Source organism: Schistocerca nitens, chromosome 4 (assembly GCF_023898315.1).
Source record: "Schistocerca nitens isolate TAMUIC-IGC-003100 chromosome 4, iqSchNite1.1, whole genome shotgun sequence".
In the NCBI taxonomy this organism is placed as follows: domain Eukaryota; kingdom Metazoa; phylum Arthropoda; class Insecta; order Orthoptera; family Acrididae; genus Schistocerca; species Schistocerca nitens.
The window spans coordinates 238,026,445-238,049,335 of NC_064617.1; the positions used below are offsets into that span (position 1 = coordinate 238,026,445).

The window sequence follows — 22,891 nt, forward strand, 5'->3', positions numbered from 1 at the left end:
ACTTTATTCAACATGTAAAAGTCAATACAGATATTCGGATTTAGTTTATGACATATTTGGACCCGCCAGGTTAGCCGAGAGCGCCAATACCCTGCTTCCCGGACGCGGGAAGACGCGCCGGCCCCGGATCGAATCCGCCGGCGGATTAACGACGAGGGCCGGTGTGTCGACCAGCCTGAATGTGGTTTTTAGACGGTTTTACACATCTCACTAGGTGAATACCGGTCTACTCTCGACGTTCCACCTCAGTTACCCGGCTCGCAGACATTTGAAACACGTTCGCACTGTTTCATGATTTACACTAGACTGAGACAGTCGGGGTACACTGATTCCCTCCTGGGGGGGTATGGGGTGGTGGCAGAAACGGCATCTGACCACCCTTTCAAACTAACCTTGCCAAATCCGATTGTAACCACGCCGACCCTGCGCAACCTGCGGGACAAAGGCGTCAACAAAAGAAGAAGAAGTAGTTATGACGTGTTCGATATGCCTGCCATCATTGGCGATGATGTGGCGCAGACGAATAGCGAAATTCCGCATGATCCGCTGAAGTGTCGGAACATCGATGCTTTCGATGATCTCTTGAATGGCTCTTTTCAGCTCATCAACGGTTTTCGGGTTATTGCTGTACGCCTTGTCTTTGATATAGCCCCACAAAAAAGAGTCACATGTGTTCAGATCTGGAGAATATAGTGGCCAACCGAGGCCCATGCCAGGGTCCTCTGAGTACCCTAGAGCCAAATGCGGTCCCCAAAGTGGTCATCCAGTACATCAAACACTCTCCTGCTTTCATGAAGTCGAGATCCGTCTTGCATGAGCCAATCTCGTCGAAATCAGGGTCACTTTGGATAATGGGGATGAAATCATCTTCCAAAGCATTCACGTACCGTTCAGTAATCACCGTGTCATCAAGAAATATAGCACCGATTATTCAGTGACTGGACATTGCACACACACAGTCACTCGTTGAGGGTGAAGAGACTTCGCGAAATGCGGATTCTCAGTCTCTAAAATGCTCCATCAGCTGATGGTGGTTATTATTCGCAATTGCGAATTCATCTGATATGTACACTTATTTGTGGTGAAAGATTTAGGTGCCTGACCCTGTACAGACGTAGACACGTGTCTCAGCCAGTGTGCATTATTGAGCTGAACGCCACACGGCGGCACAGCGCAGCGATGACTCGATCCGCTCCGCGCTACGCCGGTGGCCGTCAAAAGTTTACGCCGGCCGGGGGAACCAGAGGAAATTGCGACACGCGGCACCCGTCCCCCTGCGAACTGTGCAGCAGAGGGGCGGGCGGCGGCGCTGGCGTGCCGCTGCTATCAGCCGCTGACGGCGCCGGCCCGCGTCGCGTTACGCGAGCTGCACAGGCGTCAGCAAGGCGCCGCTCCTCACGCTCCCTGACGTTCCCCGACGCGACAACCGCTACGACTGTTAGGCACGCACGTGAAAACGGATACATTCCAGTTTCGTAAAGGTTGGATTTTACGGGCATTTCAAAGCACTGGCGTAAATGCTTGCAGTAACATATCGGAATGCGACGTTGAGGCACTGTGCAATAATTCGAAACTAACTTCTGTCATAATTACCAAACAGAACACAAAAAGTTGTGCTGAAGAATTCTCACTATGTTGTAAGGGTAGAAAATTTAAATTACCTGGTTTTCTGAAAATGGACTCACTCTTCGTATTGGAAAAGACACACACGCACACACACACACACACACACACACACACACACACACACACACACACACACACACTACATTCGAATATGAAGATTGTAACTCTTCTGGAAAGAACAGATACCATTGATGACCGTGCAGCTTCTCTAGAATAAATGATAATTAATTGAAACACTCAGCCGGCCGGTGTGGCCGTGCGGTTATAGGCGCTTCAGTTTGGAACCGCGTGACCGCTACGGTCGCAGGTTCGAATCCTGCCTCGGGCATGGATGTGTGTGGCGTCCTTAGGTTAGTTAGGTTTACGTAGTTCTAAGTTCTAGGGGACTCACGACAACAGATGTTAAGTCCCATAGTGCTCAGAGCCATTTGAACCATTTTTTTTTTTTTTTTTTTTTGAAACACTCAGCTGCCGACAGGTGTTGTTGATATACCTCGATGGGGACAAATACCATTGATGACCGTGCAGCTTCTCTAGAATAAATGATAATTAATTTAAATACTCAGCTACCGACAGGTGTTGTTGATATACCTCGATGGGGACAGTTGAAAACGGATACATTCCAGTTTCGTAAAGGTTGGATTTTCCGGGTATTTTAAAGCACTGGCGTAAATGCTTGCAGTAACATATCGGAATGCGACGTTTAGACACTGTGTAATAATTCGACACCAACTTCTGTCATACTTACCAAACAGAACATAAAAAGTTGTGCTGAAGAATTTCAACAATGTTAGAAGGGTAGAAAATTTAAACTACCTGGAGGAAATCGCGAAGATAGACCGACAGTGTTCAATTTTGGCTACACTCCTATTCCTTACATATGTTAATGTCCTGGTACTTTTTGCAGACAACACTAGTGTTATAACAAATCCCACTAGAGAAAAAGCCACAGAAAAATTACTAATGATGTTTTTCAAAGAATTACGAAGCGGTTTTCTGAAAATGGACTCACTCTTAGTATAGAAAAAACAGAAAAACACACTACATTCGTATATGAAGATAGTAACTGTTCTCGAAAGAACAGATACCATTGATGACCGTGCAGCTTCTCTAGAATAAATGATAATTAATTGAAACCCTCAGCTGCCGACAGGTTTAGTTGATATACCTCGATGGGGACACTTGAAAATGTGTGCCCCGACTTGGATTCGAACCCGGGATCTCCTGCTTACATGGCAGACGCCCTGTCCATCTTTTTTTCTTTCCTTTTTTAATCTCATTTTGTTCGTTTTCGTTCGTTGTATCAGCTCGGGGCGGACGTCGCAAGACACCCGTTTCAGTTCGTTGTTGATCCTTTAACCCAGTTTTTTTCATTACGGAGGGCAGCTAACCCTGTGACCGAACACGCTGAATTACCGTGCCGGCGATACATCTGAACCACCGAGGATACAAAAGAGTAGCGCGACTGCAGGGACTTATCCCTTGCACGCTCCCCGTGAAACCCACATTCCCAACTGTCCTCAATCTACATACGTAATGTACCTAATTGATATTTGCCCATCCACTCATTACTCGCGCCCACGAAGTTCCGTGCGAATGCCCACAGGTTGCCGGAACTCTTACGGGAATCGTCACCTTAGTGGGCGCGAGTAATGAGTGGATGGGCAAATATCAATTAGGTACATTACGTATGTAGATTGTGGACAGGTGGGAATGTGGGTCTCATGGGGACCGTGCAAGGGATAAGTTCCTGCAGTCACGCTATTCATCTGTGTCCTCGGTGGCTCAGAGGTGAATAGAGCGTCTGCCATGTAAGCAGGAGTCCCGGGTTCGAGTCCCAGTCGGGGCACACATTTTCACCTGTCCCCATCGAGGTATATCAACAACACCTGTCGGCAGCTGAGGGTTTCAGTTAATTATCATTTACACTACATTCGGTTTTGTAGAAGAAATAAGAGTCATACGAACAACTGACTTGGCACATAAACAAGAGTCAAACAACATGGTAGAATGCTCAAAATGTTTGGTTGTACATATTGCTGAAAACTTGGACTGGATGAACTATTGTATGCGTATTACTGATCTCCTCAAATAGTTTCTAGGCTTGAAAACAAAATAATTAACCTGCAGACATAATTTACATATTTCCACTCAGTAATTATGGAATAATTTTCTGGGCTAACTCGCCATCTGAAAAGAAAGTATTGATTGCAGAAACAGTAAGAATAATATGTGAACCGTAGACATCACGCAAGTACCTCTTCAGGGAGACATGAATTTTAACTGCAACTTCGCGATACATATATTCGCTGATGATATTCGTCATAAATAATCCATCAGAAATCGAAAATAACAGTGAGGACCGTACCTACCTACAACGCTAGAGGAAAAAATAGCTTTTATTACCCATTATTAAAACTGTTAGTGCCTCAGAAGCGAATTCAACCAACTTTTTCATCATTTGCCAAGTGACATAAAATGTCCAAAGCAAGTTTTAAATGTGACCCAAAATAATTTCTTCTCGGCATATGCTTCTATCACATGGACTAATTTCTAGATAAAAACAGATAACCTACAAAAATAAATAAATAATAAAAAGATCTGGTTTTTAAGTGTTCTTGTTTGAGTAGGGCTAAGAAATATTGTATTCATTAATGTTAACACAAATCGTGTATACATATCTTATAAAAATAGTCGTTTCACGTTATTTTGATAAAAGAATCGTTCAAATAGTGTATGAAACATGTAACCAACCAACCAACCAACTAACAGTGGGTTTAGCCCCCAATCTCGTAAACACTAGAATTAGTTCCGGCGCAGCTCTAGCGGCCTACCGACCTCGTCCGCGCAGTGGGGCCTGCTGTTTCTGTTCTGCTAACAAGGGAACCTCCCCATCGCACCCCCTCGGATTTAGTTATAAGTTGGGACAGTGGATAGGCCTTGAAAAACTGAACACAGATCAGTCGAGAAAACAGGAAGAAGTTGTGTGGAACTATGAAAAAAAATAGTAAAATATACAAACTGAGTAGTCTATGCGAAGATAGGCAACATCAAGGACAATGGGAGTCAAGGAGCGCCGTGGTCCCCTGGTTAGCGAGAGCAGCTACGGAACGAGAGGTCCTAGGTTCAAGTCTTCCCTCGAGTGAAGAGTTTAAATTTTTATTTTCGGTTTATGTGACAAGCTCTTATGTTTTCATCACTTTTTTGAGAGTGATTATCACATCCACAAGAAAACCTAAATCGGGCTCGGTAGAAGAATCTTTTTACCCATTCGCTAAGTGTACAAGTTAGGTGGGTCGACAACATATTCCTGTCATGTGACGCACATGCCGTCACCAGTGTCGTATAGAATATATCAGACGTGTTTTCCTGTGGAGGAATCGGTTGACCTATGACCTTGCGATCAAATGTTTTCGGTTCCCATTGGAGAGGCACGTCCTTTCATCTACTAATCGCAAGGTTTTGCGGTGCGGTCGCAAAACTTATTACAGTGAACAGAGACGTCAATGAACGAACGGACAGATCATAACTTTGCAAAAATAAAGAAAGTAAAATTTTCAGGCGAAGGAAGACTTGAACCAAGGACCTCTCGTTCCGCAGTTACTCACGCTAACCACGGGACCACGACGCTCGAGGGCATATATTTACCTTGATATTGCATATCTTGCACATGGACTCCTCAGTTTGTATATTTTACTTAATTTTTTTCATAGTTCCACACAACTTCTTCCTGTTTTCCCGATTGATCTCTGTTCAGTTTTTCAAGGCCTATCCACTGTGCCAACTTATAACTAAATCTGAGGGGGGGTGCGATGGGGAGGTTCCCTTGTAAGTAATGTAGATTCATGGTTCAAATGGCTCTGAGCACTATGGGACTTAACGTCTGAGGTCATCAGTCCCCTAGAAGTTAGAACTACTTAAACCTAACTAACCTAAGGACATCACACACATCCATGTCCGAGGCAGGATTCGAACTTGCGACCGTAGCGGTCGCGCGGTTCCAGACTGTAGCACCTACAACCGCTCGGCCACCCCGTCCGGATATGTAGATTCATGACTGGGTACTGCGGCGCTATAGCTTTATACTTGACATGGCCAATACTTCAGTCTTCAATAGCTTCTGAAGAAGGCCAAATTATTTTGGCTGAAACCTAGGTAAAGATTGGTTTCTATTTGCAACTCAGGCTGATGTGTTATATGTTTAACTATCACTGTTGCTCACAGGGCTGCAAGATGTTAAAAATTCATCATTAATTCCCATTTATTCTCTATGTAAAAATGCATGATGACGAAAAACACGAAACTTCCTCTCAGATTAAAATTGTGTGCCGGACCGAGACTCGAACTCGGGACCTTTGCCTGTCGCGGGCAAGTGCTGTACCAACTGAGCTACCCAAGCATGACTCACACCCTGTCGTTACAGCTTTACTTCTGCCAGTACCTAGTTTCATTCTACAAACACCCGCCAGGCTGTGGCTAAGCCGTGTCTCCGCAATATCCTTTCTTTCAGAAGTGTTAGTTCTGCAAGGTTTGCAGGAGAGCTTCTGTAAAGTTTGGAAGGTAGGAGACGAGGTACTGGCAGAAGTAAAACTGTGAGGACGGGGCGTTAGTCGTGCTTGGGTAGCTTAGTTGGTAGAGCACTTGCCCGCGAAAGGCAAAGGTCCCGAGTTCGAGTCTCGGTCCGGCACACGGTTTTAATCTGCCAGGAAGTTTCATATCAGCGCACACTCCGCTGTAGAGTGAACATTTCATTCTAGATGACGAAAAACACTTCAGACATGAAATGAATATAAAGGGATTGGTAATAGTGTAACATAAATAACACTACATTTTATTTGATACTGTTGCCACAGTATGAGAAGCACGCTGTTGTACAAAACGCTTTCATTGGTACGTACGCCATTTTGCTGTCAACAATAAATAGTAGTGTAAGACCAAAGCAATCCCAAGGTAACTTCCTCGAATATACTAAATTTCAATGTGACGATAGCATGTGCAAGGAAGTGCCTACGGTCAAGAACCTAGCAGGTTCATGAATGCTTATTTCGTTTCATCGCTCCTTCAAGCGCATCACAGACCCATCAGAGCAATCTTTGTACTGTTGTTGATAATTCTTCCGGGTTATATGGCCTTAGTCCATGGAATTCTGCTATTCCTAACGTTTCGTCCAATACTACGTTGGACATCTTCAGAGGTATGGCTGGTCCTGCTGAGTCCTGCCGACTAACGAGTCGGGCGTCGGAGAGCGGCCTAAATACCGAGGAAAGTGGGCGTGGGTGTGGGTGTGGTCTAGCTTGCGGTAAAAAAGCCTTAGACGAATTTTTTGATTATCTTAGTAGCATAAGCCCTAAAATTCAGTTTACCATTGAAGTGGAAAAAGACCAGGCTATTTCGTTTCTCGATGTGTTAGTCATGAGACAGACCGATGGCAGTCTAAAACATAAAGTGTTTCGGAAGAGCACACATACTGATAGATACTTACATAAGAACTCCAGTCATCACCCACAACAAAAAAGAGGTGTAATCAAAAGTTTAGTGGACAGGGCAAATCGGATTTGTACGCCGGAACATCTGGATACGGAACTGAATCATCTGAAACAGGCCTTCGAAAGAAATGGGTACTCAAACAAAGAAATTAATAGAGTTTTAAGACCTAATTACAGCAGGCCAAAGGACAAGGATGGTACACAGCAATGGAAGAACACGGTGTCTTTACCTTTCATTAGTAAGGTTACAGATCGAATCGGCAAAATTTTGCTGAAACATAAAGTGAAACCGGTATTCAAAGCTACCAGAAAAATAGGACAGGTACTTCGTTCTGTTAAAGATAGAAGGCCACCATTATCATCTAGCGGTGCGTATAAAATTCCGTGTACTTGTGGCAAGGTCTATATTGGTACTACGAAAAGAAGTGTGAATACGAAGGTAAAGGAGCATCGAAGTCTTTGCCGACTGGGAAAAATAGATAAATCGCCCGTTACGGAACATGCACTTCAGTCAGGTGACCATGTAGTTAAGTTTTCTGAAACTACAGTTTTAAGTGCTACCACGAACTATTATCCACGACTGTATAGGGAGGCTATTGAAATTTATAAACATGAAGATAATTTTAATAGAAAAGAAGTGGCCTTGAAATTAAGTGAGATATGGACAGTGGCGTTAGAGAATCGATAAGTGATTTTTATCTAAGACGGACTATTATCGATAGTTACATTTTATCTTTGACTAGCTTTCTTTCTGCTATTATGTGCAAGCTAGACCACGCCCACTTTCCTCGGTATTTAGGTCGCTCTCCGACGCCGGACTCGTCAGTCGGCAGGACTCGACAGGACCAACCATATCTCTGAAGATGTCCAACGTAGTATTGGACGAAACGTTAGGAATAGAAGAATTCCATGGACCACGGCCATATAACCCGGAAGAATTATCAACAACAGTACCATCCGGTCGTGAAAGCCTTCATTGTGTTATCTTTGTACTACACTACGGAGGTGTCGCACATTCGTCAAGGCAAAGATAAAAACTAAACTCCCGAACAGGCCATGAAGGCCCAACTGTACTGACCGGCCGCCGTGTCATCCTCAGCTCACAGGCGTCACTGTATGCGGATATGGAGGGGCGATGACAAAGATAGGACACTGAAGTAACAATATGTCATGACCACCCGACCAAATATAAATCCAAAATGATGCCCCTTTCAAACGCAGTCAGGTGCTGATGACGCCGTCTCACACGAGTACGGGGTATCTCCGAGTCATTCAAAATGACCAATTAACATCTGACATAGTTCATCCCTCTCACGTGCCCCTCTAGGTCTGGTAACAAAAATGAACACGATCAGTACTAACGATCTCTTGTGGTCGTTCTGCGTGTCACAGGGAATTACATTTCTAATCATTTACATACCCGCCGATGATCCGTACATGTATGATGTTACGTTGACCCCCGACCATGTCTTCCGAGTCCTTCAGTTTTGTTTATTATTTTTCACTTTTTTTTCCTTTCGGGCAGTGAAATTTATGGTTAAAGCAAAAATGAACGCAAATAATGAGATGCGTGAAGAACATAGCCTGAAGATGAATATTTCAGACTGTATTTAAAATTTTGGTACTGTGTGTGAAATTATTTTATATTACTGAGGAGATGATTAAAATTAATGTTCTTGCGTTTTGAAATTAGTGATAGGCTTAGCAATGACTAACGAAAATCGCTGTTCCTTCCTTCTAGCTTTTGCCGGCGGGAGTGGCCGAGCGGTTCTAGGCACTTCAATCTGGAACCGCGCGACCGCTACGGTCGCAGGTTCGAATCCTGCCTCGGGCATGGATGTGTGTGATGTCCTTAGGTTAGTTAGGTTTAAGTAGTTCTGAGTTCTAGGGGACTGATGACCTCAGAAGTTAAGTCCCATAGTGCTCAGAGCCATTTGAACCATTTTTTTCTAGTTTTATTGGTACGGACATTGCTGCTCCTATGAAATTGTGATAGTTTACTTATAACCTATTTTATTAGTGAATAAAAATATTATGGAGGAGCAGTTCGAATGCACTGTCGGTAAACACAGAGCCTTATGCAGCAAATTGCCTTCCATTAGGAAAGTGAAATGCGCTCAAAAGACTGTGCTACGACTTTCAAAGCGATAGAGAACAGCGGTCAGTCGTCGTTTCCCTTCTAGCTTTATTAAAGTTAATTCAGATTTCGGCTAGCAACTAGCCATTATCAGAGCATTATTTAAGAGTCTTTATTCATGCCCTAGTACGTGTACACCTGTTGTTGGGGTTTCTGTCACAGTTCATTCAAGACTGCTGTGTAAAGAAGATAGGCTTTGCTGAGAGCACGTCGGCTGGAATCTTCTTGTTCTCTATGGATAGTTCTGTTACTGATTATTGTACTTTAAATGCACCGTAGGTCATCTGAAATGGCAGATCAGGCTGTCTGGCGATTGCTCCTTCCTGTTTGCTTTGTCTCCAACTTGTCGTCGTTCGGCCGACAACACGCGGTGCACATGAACTTATCGCTGAGTAAATATTATTATCATAAATATTATTTTATCAGCGACTGACTCCGCTTTTTAAAGCGCAGAAGATGCCACAACGTTTCATCGTCAAAAAGTGTTTGTGTTTTCATATTATTCGTTTTATTTTTCAGTACAACGTAGGTTTATTTATCGCTTAGATGATTCACGTATTTTGTCATATCTGGATTTAATATTGTTGCTGAACGAGAGAATATGTTTAGCAACACAAGTTAATGCGTGAAATGGGTATTATGCGTTTTATTCATCTTGCAGTGGTAACAGAGCAGATTTATAACCGAAGAGAACATTATCAGAATAAAAAATGTAACACGTGCTTTCTTTATTTCCGCTGATAGCAGACCGCACATTTCCGCGGTCCCTGAAGAAATGCACAACACAACAGTTTCAGCGAATCATTTACATGGAATGCCGAATCGAGCGTGCTAGCAGATGATGATGTAGTCCCCTTTATTCTTGGCAAAGTTAATTAACCGCTTATTGTTCAATTATTTCGAGGTGGATGAGAAGTTATACCTAAACCAGAACGAAGGATCAGACTGTGGTCCCCTGCGAGATAACTAGTCTCTTTGAGATTCTTCAGATGTTAAGCAGAACTGGTCGTATAAATCCGTTTTTAGTGCCTCTGTAGCGCTTTTATTGGTATCTTGACAATAAAAGTGCCGTATCTGACACCTCTTATGGCACGCTCGGGCTACTTCCCTTTGTTTCTTACAGTGACAAAGTCGAGTTCTGAATCATAGCCCCATCTAGAAGGGTGTCTCCGATGTGATAAACATACAGAAGACTATATCTCTATTGATCTTCTCGCAATCAAACGGCCTGCCGCTCTTCTGTGGGTGGTACAACTCCTAAATACAAGACTGTCTTAGCAACATCACATTTTGCAAATGTCAGATTGTGAGATCGACCAGTTACTGAACATACACTTACCCTCTTGTTACAATAAGTCATCATCACAACATCCGAGATATAGACTGTAATCTTACGAGAGACTGAGATATGAATGTGTGGATGTACACTTCAGTTTATGTATTCTCGTCTCGTTGCTTGAACTTCAGTATCTTCTATTTGTTTTCCCTCGATAATTTTTTGCGATCTCATACGTGGTGGGAACAAAAACTTATATGTTACCCGATCTAGCAGAAAACTACAAACTCCCACTTTATATTGCGCAACGAAATAAAATAATACTTTCATAGGACAACCATATCTGAAAATAAGAAAACACTGCATGAAGCTTTCGGACGAATTAAAACTACGCGCCAGGCGGCGTCGCGACCCACACAGAAACTCCGCCACACCATTATTCCGTCGAATCGAGTAAAATTTAAAATTAAGCACGATCACAAACTCTTAGTTGTGGAGCTCAGGTCGTAAAACGACAGCCAAGCAGATACAAGTGTGCGGATGAATTTGATTTGTGTCTGTAGCTGCGGTTTTGTTGAATTAAACTGCTGCTGTGTTATGCTATGGTTGTGGTGCTCTACTGCACTTAATCATTATTAATAATATTGCACATTACAATACCGCACGTCGACTATCTTACTGCAGTGCTATTTCTACAGTACAATTTACATTCAGATCATAAGTCACGGTATACGTCCTAATACCGTGTCGGACATCTTTTTGCTCGGCGTAGTGCAGCAACTAGACGTGGCATGGACTCAACAAGTCGCAAGTCCCTTACAAAAATATTGATCCATACTGCCTCTGTAGCAGTCGAAAATTATGAAGGTGCAGGATTACATGCACGAAGTGATCTCTCGAATACGTCCCATAAATGTTCGATTGGATTCATGTTGGTCGATCTGGGTGACCGAACCATTCGAAAATGGGTCAAATGGTTCTGAGCACTATGGGACTTAACTTCTGAGGTCATCAGTCCCCTAGAACTTAGAACTACTTAAACCTAAGGACATCACACACATCCATGCCCGAGGCAGGATTCGAACCTGCGACCGTAGCGGTCACTCGGTTCCAGACTGTAGCGCCTAGAACCACTCGGCCGGCACCAAACCATTCGCTCGAACTGTCGAGAATGTTTTTGAAAGCAATCGCGAACAACTGTGATTCGGTGACATGACGCATTGTCATCCATAAAAATTCGGGAACAAGAATTTCACGGAAGGCTGCACATGGTCTCCAAGTAGCCGAACATAGCAGTTCCAGTCAATGATTGGTTCAGTTGGACCAAAGGGCCCAGTATGTTCCATTTTAAGGAGCAATATTTTGTGGTTTACTTACTCTAAGATTGAAGACGACTGTGCAAGTTGAAATGGCATAATTAATGTCGCAATATTAGCACAAAAACACACGCTTTTACACAGTTTTCAATGTGACAGCAAAAAACAATTGTCAGGATGATACATCTCGTCAACATCAAAAAGTGAAATAATCTTAAACACAAGAATATTAAATATTAATTCTCAGAAGGTTAAATTATTCTAAACACGACAGTATTAAAGTTTAACTACAAGTTTTTGTACAAAATTGTTCCTATACTTACGTAATGATGCTAGTCAGTACTACGAAAATCGTCCGATTCCAGTTCAAAATTCGGTACTATTTTAGGATGAAAATCAAGTCTACACTAGATGGTTAGTTATGTGACAAATTGAACAAAAGATTATCCAAGGTCGCTCGAGTTTACAGTACATGCAAGCTGGTGAACCAACAAGTTTACGCCTCTGCACGCGGTATTTACCTTAAGCTGCGATGAGCTGTCATCTGCTAGGCCACTCTCTTCCGCTGAAATTCGTATAAAACTAATTACACCTTTGCTGAATTTTCTAGCACAAACTTTCCCTATGTTTCTCGTTATGCGATGAGAATGTGCTGTACGCGTGTGTTTGAGTGGCATGCTCGGTTCAGGACCGGTCGTGCAGACGTCGAAGACGATGCTCACACTGTAAGGCCCGTTAGCCACACAACGCCAGACATTTTTACCAAACTTCAACAACTGGTCGTGCGGATCGACGTTGAACCATTCAAAACCTTGTGGATGAAGTGGGTATTGGTTATGGGACATGTCAACGAATGTTGACTGATGAATTGGGCATAGATCGTGTCGCTGCAAAATTTGTGCTAAGGATCTTGACTGCCGATCAGAAGGCACAGCACGTAGAAGTGAGCACGGACCTTCGTCAGACCGCATCTGATGATCCAGCCTTCTTGTCACGGGTTATAACTGGCGACGAGAGCTGGATTTACGGTTATGACTCAGAAAAAAAGCAACAATTGTCCCAGTGGAAGAGCCCGGGCTCTCCAAGACCCAAAAAAGCGAAACAGGTGAAGAACAAAGTGACGAGCGTGATCATCGTTTTCTTTGATACCAAGGGAATCGTGCTCAAAGAATTTGTCCCACCCGACCAAACAGTGAATTCCGCGCACTACTGTGACGTTTTTGCGACGGCTCCGTGAAAACGTGCAGTGATGACGGCCCGAACTTTGGCGTCAAGGGAACTGGCTGCTGCATCACGACAACGCGCCCTGTCACACGTCCTTGCTCACCAGGACCTTTTTAGCAAAAAAACAACATGGCGGTTGCACCCCACCCACCGTATTCGCCAGATTTGGCACCTTGCGACTTCGCGCTATTCCCAAAACTGAAACTCAAGTCGACAGGTCGTCGGTTTGACACTGTAGAGAGGATTCAAGAAGCATCTCTGGCGGTGATAAATACCCTCAAAGAACAGGACTTCCAGAAAACGTTTGATCAGTGACATAAAAGCTGGGACCGGTGTGTACGTGTGGGTGTGAACTACTTTGAGGGTCATGGTGACCATTAGTCCAAAGGTAAGGTTTTCAATAGATGGCAGCACCAGTCCCGAAAATTTTGGATAGCACCTGGTACACTGAGGTGATAAGGTCATGGGATAGCGATATGCATCTATGCAGATGGCGGAGAAGTGGGAAATAAACGTCCCACTGTTATTTTGACTTGTGACCTATTTGACCCAGTGATAATGAAGTGAATAATAATATTGTATTTTCATTTATGGCGCATTGTTTTAAAAAAGCTCACAGATCGTATTTATGGCTACAAATATTTGACATTACGGTAGATTGTTCCATATGACAAGTTCTTTATCGTTAGATGTAAATTCGAGTCTCTCATGTCAGAGTCACATCGATCCTGCTACCTGTGAAGGTGTGAAACTGTTTTTGCACAAAGTAGTCTGACACATTGTAATTGGCAATAACACGTAGCAAATTCCTACTGGTTCTCTGATAACCTACCGTTGGAGACATATGTCCCGGTAATAGTGAAAGAGTTAAGCCAGGACTATTATCGTACGCAGTCTGGTCACTAGGAACCGTGTGTTACGACACCTCTTCAACACTGCCAGCCAAATTCTGTCGAATAAAATTTCTTCAATCAGCAGGATTCGAAACGACTAACTCCGAGTTCAGCATAGTCATAAATGTCGTATATCGTATTAACGTCTACTGGGAAGCCAGCTTGGGTATACATTTTTTCTTCAAACTGATCTGTATGTAATAATCTGAAGCCATTTTGACTATTGTCCGACCATGACTATAGCAAGATATATGTAAATGTTTTTTTTAATTATCGCTACCAGTCACAAACTTTGTGAACTACTGTATTACTTATTTATTTAGCGACGTGTTTCGAGGGAATACCTCATCTTCAGGCTAAATGGCATTACAAATACTACATTACAGTAAGGTCATACTGATGTTACATAGTCTTATCGTAAATGCTGTGGTCATCTTGTGGAAGAAGAGAAAACTTAGTAAGAAGCGACGTCACTTTGGAAGTTGGACTGATGTTTGCACGAAAATGTTTTGTAACGGTCACTCACTTTGTTCTTCTGTCGTGGCAGTCTCGTTGTGATGTTACAATAGACAACGATCTCAAAGTACTACATAATTTAGAAAAGAGCTGGGAAATGGACATCTTGGAAGAAATGGAAATATTCACCTATGGCCACATGGGGAATAACGAGATCCTGCAATAAATGACATTCGGCCGGTGTGACCGTGTGGTTCTAGGTGCTTCAGTCTGGAACCGCGTGACCGTTACGGTCGCAGGTTGGAATACTGCCTCGGGCATGGAAGTGTGTGATATCCTTAGGTTAGTTAGGTTTAAGTAGTTGTAAGTTCTAGGGGACTGATGACCACAGATGTTAAGTCCCATAGTGTTCAGAGCCATTTTTCAACTAAATGACAGTCTTCAAAAATTCACATTTCTTTTGCAATTTCACTACAGTACTCCTAGGATAAAAGATACATAACATGACAGTCGTTTGACTGCTGCCGCAGCAATAGCTTGGAAGTATGTAAAATACACTCCTGGAAATTGAAATAAGAACACCGTGAATTCATTGTCCCAGGAAGGGGAAACTTTATTGACACATTCCTGGGGTCAGATACATCACATGATCACACTGACAGAACCACAGGCACATAGACACAGGCAACAGAGCATGCACAATGTCGGCACTAGTACAGTGTATATCCACCTTTCGCAGCAATGCAGGCTGCTATTCTCCCATGGAGACGATCGTAGAGATGCTGGATGTAGTCCTGTGGAACGGCTTGCCATGCCATTTCCACCTGGCGCCTCAGTTGGACCAGCGTTCGTGCTGGACGTGCAGACCGCGTGAGACGACGCTTCATCCAGTCCCAAACATGCTCAATGGGGGACAGATCCGGAGATCTTGCTGGCCAGGGTAGTTGACTTACACCTTCTAGAGCACGTTGGGTGGCACGGGATACATGCGGACGTGCATTGTCCTGTTGGAACAGCAAGTTCCCTTGCCGGTCTAGGAATGGTAGAACGATGGGTTCGATGACGGTTTGGTTGTACCGTGCACTATTCAGTGTCCCCTCGACGATCACCAGTGGTGTACGGCCAGTGTAGGAGATCGCTCCCCACACCATGATGCCGGGTGTTGGCCCTGTGTGCCTCGGTCGTATGCAGTCCTGATTGTGGCGCTCACCTGCAAGGCGCCAAACACGCATACGACCATCATTGGCACCAAGGCAGAAGCGACTCTCATCGCTGAAGACGACACGTCTCCATTCGTCCCTCCATTCACGCCTGTCGCGACACCACTGGAGGCGGGCTGCACGATGTTGGAGCGTGAGCGGAAGACGGCCTAACGGTGTGCGGGACCGTAGCCCAGCTTCTTGGAGACGGTTGCGAATGGTCCTCGCCGATACCCCAGGAGCAACAGTGTCCCTAATTTGCTGGGAAGTGGCGGTGCGGTCCCCTACGGCACTGCGTAGGATCCTACGGTCTTGGCATGCATCCGTGCGTCGCTGCGGTCCGGTCCCAGGTCGACGGGCACGTGCACCTTCCGCCGACCACTGGCGACAACATCGATGTACTGTGGAGACCTCACGCCCCACGTGTTGAGCAATTCGGCGGTACGTCCACCCGGCCTCCCGCATGCCCACTATACGCCCTCGCTCAAAGTCCGTCAACTGCACATACGGTTCACGTCCACGCTGTCGCGGCATGCTACCAGTGTTAAAGACTGCGATGGAGCTCCGTATGCCACGGCAGACTGGCTGACACTGACGGCGGCGGTGCACAAATGCTGCGCAGCTAGCGCCATTCGACGGCCAACACCGCGGTTCCTGGTGTGTCCGCTGTGCCGTGCGTGTGATCATTGCTTGTACAGCCCTCCCGCAGTGTCCGGAGCAAGTATGGTGGGTCTGACACACCGGTGTCAATGTGTTCTTTTTTCCATTTCCAGGAGTGTAGTTTATTATCATGATGTGTTCAATAATATTGTAACAGGTGCTCAGTTTGTAGTGTATTTCGTCAACCTACATCTGCAATACGATAACAAGATGTGCAAAAGACATGTAAATATCTGACACCACATAGATCGACAAATCGTTAGTCAAATCGAAACCAGCTGAATTTCGACCCCCATCTTGTCCATTGCATTACAGAACTGTTTGTGATCGTGTTTCCAAGTTATGTTAGTGACAATTTGTGAACAGTGACCAATATAGTTACGAAAATGGAAACACCTCAGCGCGTCACAACGAGACTGCCACGCCAGAACAACAAAGTGAGTGACCGTTAAAAGACATTTTCGTGCAAACATCAGTCCAGCTTCCAAAGTGACATCGTCTCTTACTAAGTTTTCTCTTCTTCCACAGGATGACCACAGATTTACGATAAGACTATGTAACATCAGTATGACCTTATTGCAAAGTTGTTTTTGTAATGCCATTTAGCCTGAAGATGAGGTTTACCTCGAAACATGTCGCTAAATAAATAACTAACAGTTGACAAAGTTTGAGACAGGTAGTGGTAATATATAAAAAAAAACCTTTACATGATCTGTATGTGGTTTGCGGTTACGGTGCGATATTTGCACTGTAAATTTGAAAGTACTTAAACACGGACTCGAGGCAGCTGCGTAGAATATCCATCTAAGGTATTTGCGATGTATAGGATTCGTCATGTGACATTGAATTACTGTTGAAATTCTTTTCAGAATGGAGAAGTCCCCTGTTTTCGTGCGACGACGTGTAAGTAATGTCGTTTTAAAGGGCTCTCGAAGGAACACGGAGCTGGCGCTGTTGCTCTCTTAACTCAGTCCATCCATTGAAACTCACGGCAGTGTCATCGACAATACGCAATATTGCTCTCGATCCAGAATTCCAACGTTAATTGGCCGAGTAACTCTCGCGTCTGTGTTTGTAGCTGCTGTTCGTATTCATAGGCTGTAACTGGCAGAGGAATTCTGTGGGGTATGTGGAGTATCGGCGGAGAACGGAGTGCTCTGTCAGCCAGCTGCCCGAGGGCCTGGAATGATGCGCCTCCGGAGCAAGAGGACGTTATTAAATAGCAGCCCGATCAATGGCGGGAGTGGGGAAGGGAGAGCCGAAATCTTCGTTGAACATACGCTATGCCTGTTAGGTTTACAAGTTTTCGTTTCGCATACTAAGAATATCTCCTTGTCTGGCGCCTCCGTTTCGCTATAGTGGTTACCCAGAAGTACCGGGTGGTTGTACACACGCCCAAAAAAGTTATACATCACCTCGGTTCCCAGAACTCCTGAAGATAGACGCTGATTGTGGATATTGTATCACAGACACAGTCCCTTTCACTGTTCAGGGATGTCACTAAACCCGCCCAAACATGTAAAAAACCTTGCATGAGCAGCGCCTATTAGACGGTGGGGGTCCGACAGCCGATCAGTTCCCGTCATTCCACCAGGAAGGAGGTAACGGCTAGTGTTGTCTGTACTTCAACCACGCCTAGTCAGGTCAATACCGCGGTTCGATCGCGTCTGCATTGTTACTTTGTGCCAGGAAGGGCTCTCAACACGGGAAGTGTCCAGGCATCTCTGAGTGAACCAAAGCGATGTTGTTCGGACATGGAAGAGATACAGAGAGACAGAAACTGTCGATGCCATGCCTCGCTCAGGCCGCCCAAGGGCTACTACTGCAGTGCATGAGCGCTACCTACGGAGGCTAAGAGGAACCCTGACAGCAATGCCACCATGTTAAATAATGCTTTTCGTGCAGCCACAGGAGTCGTGTTACGACTCAAACTGTGTGCAATAGGCTGCATGATGCGCAACTTCACTCCCGACGTCCATGGCGAGGTCCATCTTTGCAACCACGACACCATGCAGCGCGGTACAGATGGGCCCAATAACATGCCGAATGGACCGCTCAGGATTGGCATCACGTTCTCTTCACCGACGAGTGTCGCATATGCCTTCAACCAGACGGAGACGTGTTTGGAGGCAAGCCGGATGGGCAAAACGCCTTAAACACGCTGTCCAGCAAGTTTTTGGGTGGCATTGTATGGGGCCGACGTACGCCGCTGCTGGTCATGGAAGGCGCCGTAACGGCTGTACGATACTTGAAAGCCATCCTCCGACCCATAGTGCAACCATATCGGCAACATATTGGCGAGGCATTCGTCTTCATGGACGACAATTCGCGCCCCAGTCGTGCACATCTTGTGAATGACTTCCTTCAGGATAACGACATCGCTCGACTAGAGTGGCCAGCATGTTCTCCAGACATGACCACTATCGAACGTGCCTGGGATGGATTGAAAAGGGCAGTTTATGGACGAAGTCACCCACCAACCACTCTCAGGGATCTACGCCGAATCGCCTTTGAGGAGTGGGACAATCTGGACCAACAGTGCCTTGATGAACTTGTGGATAGTATGCCTCGACGAATACAGGCATGCATCAGTGTAAGAGGACATGCTACTGGGTGTTAGAGGTACCGATGTGTAGTGGACCACCACCTCTGAAGGTCTCGCTGTATAGTGGTACAACATGCAATGTGTGGTTTTGATGAGCAATAAAAAGGGCGGAAATGATGTTTACGTTGATCTTTATTCCAATTTTCTGTACAAGTTCCGGAACTCTCGGAACCGAGGTGATGTAAAACTTTTTTTTTTATGTGTGTAATTAAACTGACGGTGTTCAGAGTGCTGCAATGCTGTCTGTGTACACTTAAGGACGCTGAAACAGCGTAGATATGTTCATTAATCAGTGTGTAAGTAGAGTATGCTGAACAAGTTATAGTTGCACTTACCGCCACCACGTGAAAATATGGCGCTGTAAGCACTCAGAATGTTGTGTGGGTACAGCAAAAGGAGCGTAGTGCTGTCAGTGCTAGCAGACAAGCAACACTGCGTGAAATAACAGCAGAAAGAAATGTGGGGCGTAATTCCAACGTATCTGTTAGGATCCGTTTGGCGTTAATGGGCTACGGCAGCAGACGAACGATGTGAGTGGTTTTGCTAACAGCACGACAGCGCCTGGAGAGTCTGTCCTGGGCCCGTGGCCGTATCGTTTGGACCCTATACGACTGGCCTGATCAGATGAATCGTGATTTCAGTTGGTAAGAGAGGACGGTAGGGTTCGCGTGTGGCGCAGACCACACGAAGCTAAGGACGCAAGTTGTCAACAAGGCCCTGTGCAAATTGGTGGTGGCTCCATAATGGTGTCGGTGATGTTTGCATGGAGTGGACTGGGTCCTCAGATCCGACTGAGCCGATCGTTGACTGCAAACGGTTATGTTCGGCTACTGCAAGACCACTTGCCGCCATTAATGGGCTTGGTGTTCCCAAAAACGATGTCGTGTCACTGGTCACAGTTATTCGCGATTGGTTTGAAAAACATTCTGGACAGTTCGAGCGAATGATTTGGGCTCCCAGATCGCCCAGCATGAAACCTATCGAGCAGTTGTGGGACGCAATGGAGAGGTCAGTTAGTGAACAAAACACTGCACCGGCAACATTTCCGCAATTATTGACGGCCATAGAGGCAGCGTAGCTCAATATTTCTGCAAGGACTTCCACTGACTTGTTGAGTTCCACGCCACTTCGAGTTGTTATTCTGTGCAGGACAAAAGGAGATGGGACACAGTATTAAGAGGTACCTCATGACTTCTGTCGCCTCAGTGTAGTATGGTATGCTATGGGAAGACGCATCCTATAAGCCTCCAGCCAGCAATCTTCGTAAATTGGCACGTGATGGGTTTCAGGGATGGCAACAAATTTCTCAAGATGACATTCAGAGAGTGTATTCGTGAGCATGGAGGTACACCTCATACTGGTGAAACGTAACGATCTGTGGCATTGTTGTTCAGCTGCCTAGTGCAAGGCTTTTTATTGGACTCCACATCGGTGACGTGTGCATTGAAGATGATGAAGACAATACAGTAGGCAGTCACCTAGCGAATAAAATCTATGACCAGGCGGGAAGTCGAACCCGGGCTCCTGCATGACAGTCAGCCGCGCTCACCTTCAGCTACGCAGGCGGACATACTGGTTTGATGATGAGTGTTAGTTCCGAATGGGCTGCAAATTGAAGTTTGTAATATCCGATCACCATATACAAAGACGGAAAAAAATCGGAACATCATGAACAAGATGTGCGTTATAAATGAAAGTTGGTAGGCATGTTTCTTCATCTGTAAGATGATGTCTATTACAATTTCACGTTAGTTGCATACCTATGGCGTTAGTAGTACTACTATGAGGATACAAACCACCTTTAAATACACGTTGTAACTGTCTTGAACGTTAGTTACCTTCGAGATTCGATGTGGTAAGTCGATGTTAGTCAAGAATGCTTTTAAGCTGACAAAAGCGCCATTATCAACACCTCACTGAGTTTGAACGAGGTCGTGTAATAGGGCTACCAGTAGCTGGATGTTCATTCTGCGATATTGTAGAAAGACGTGTCAGGAATATAGCCAGTGTACAAGATTGCTAGCAGCAGCAATCACCAGAATGTACAGTCGCAAGAGGACCAGACCCCAGACGGCCACATGGCACTGCCGAGGGGGGAGACCATCATCTTCGGTGCATGGGTCTGGTGCATCGTACTGCATCTGCAGCAGTTGGCACCAAAGTGGCCCAACGAACTGTTACAAGTATGTTATGATATACACACATTTGTAATGATACACGTTGTTTCCATTATTTGGTCTTTTGACGTGTCTTGGACATTCATTTTATATATATGACATTAGTATAACCCTCTACGGTTTGCACCTCAGCATTTTATAAATTTTACATAACATATAGATGTATTTATATTGTCATTTTGACAGCTTATCTACACTGAAACTTAAAGTTTGTTGAGGCTGGCCTTCTGAAGGGGCTATTGTCACACAGATGCTTAGATGATGTTGATACTGAACATTACCTTCGGTTCCATATATTCTGTGTATGACATGACATGCGGTTTTCTACGTATTACTCTTGACACGTTCTTGGACATTCATTTTGCACATGTGACATAAATATGCCTATATTCGGTCTTCAGCTTGGCATTTTATAATTTTTCTGTGACATATAGATATATTTACACTGTCATTTAGAAAGCTTCACTTATTTTGACACTAAGATATTGTTAATGCTGTCCTGGAAATACTACTTGAATATAGATGCATATTTCTTTGATTTACTTATTTCTGATATTATAGTTTCTTTTATACAGTATCATTTCCGAGAGTTAATTTTATAAATTAACAGGTTACTTCAAGATTGTGCAGTTTAATGTATGATACAACTGACAAGTTTTAATCATGGAATATTTAATTAATCACTCCGTCTTCGGGCCACAAGTGGCCCATTGGGACCATCCGACCGCCGCGTCATCCTCAGGGGAGGATGCGGATGGGAGGGGCGTGTGGTCAGCACACCGTTCTCCCGGTCGTTCTGATCGTATTCTTGACCGAAGCCGCTACTATTCGGTCGAGTGGCTCCTAAATTGGCATCACGAGGCTGAGTGCACCCCGAAAAATGGCAACAGCGCATGGCGGCCTGGTTGGTCACCCATCCAAGTGCCGACCACGCCCGACAGCGCTTAACTTCGGTGATCTCACGGGAACTGGTGTATCCACTGCGGCAAGGCCGTTGCCCATTTAATTAATGAGTTTGTTAATAAATAGTACATTTGTACTAAGTATAGAGCGGAAATTCGTTTTAGTATACAGTATATAACTCTATTTTGGGTATGCGATTATGGACGTATCTGTTCGTAATTACATGATTACTGTAAATTCACTTGTATAGTATTGTCCTTGATTCTATTTTTAATCTGTCTTTGTATTTGCATGGTTAGTAAGTTGGTGTTGCTGTCATTAGTCTTGACGCATCCAGGCCTGAACATGGTGTATGGAATGACCGAAACTGATAGCTATATAATAAGTAACATCGAATGGACGGATGGAGATGTTCCATCTCATTACGTTGAAAATCTTGGTCGCAATTTATCTGCATTTACTTTTCGTTAAAGGCCCTTCTATTGTTCCTTTGTACTACGAAAGTTTGCATGTTTCATTAACAAGTAGTCATATCGCGTTGTTCATTCATGGATCAAATTTCATAAAAAGAGGAATATTTTCATTGCATTAATATTGGACTCATAACACTCACAGGTAAAACTTACAAGGTAGTGGCAGCTATCAAATTTCACAAACACTACACTACAATCTAGACACACTCAAAACAGTAATCTACACGAAACAGCCACACTTGTCACATATACTCTACCATCTCACGGAATAGTGCCCCGTGAATGCGAGTAAAGAACATTTTACCGATTTAAATGTCTGATTCGTTAGATACCTTAACAGTGTTAACTAAGTGATATGTGAAGACCTCACTGACTACCTTCCACTATCCTGATCTATAAACGTATATATTTGTTTATTAGTGTAAGAATTCTTTGCATTGCATAGCAGTGGTCCTTCCCA

General features: G+C 44.4%; 1 pseudogene; it reads right to left on the minus strand.

Annotated features, from left to right (window-relative positions):
* Positions 1 to 21,936: 21,936 nt before the first annotated feature.
* Positions 21,937 to 22,054, minus strand: LOC126254259 (5S ribosomal RNA; annotated as a pseudogene).
* Positions 22,055 to 22,891: the final 837 nt, after the last annotated feature.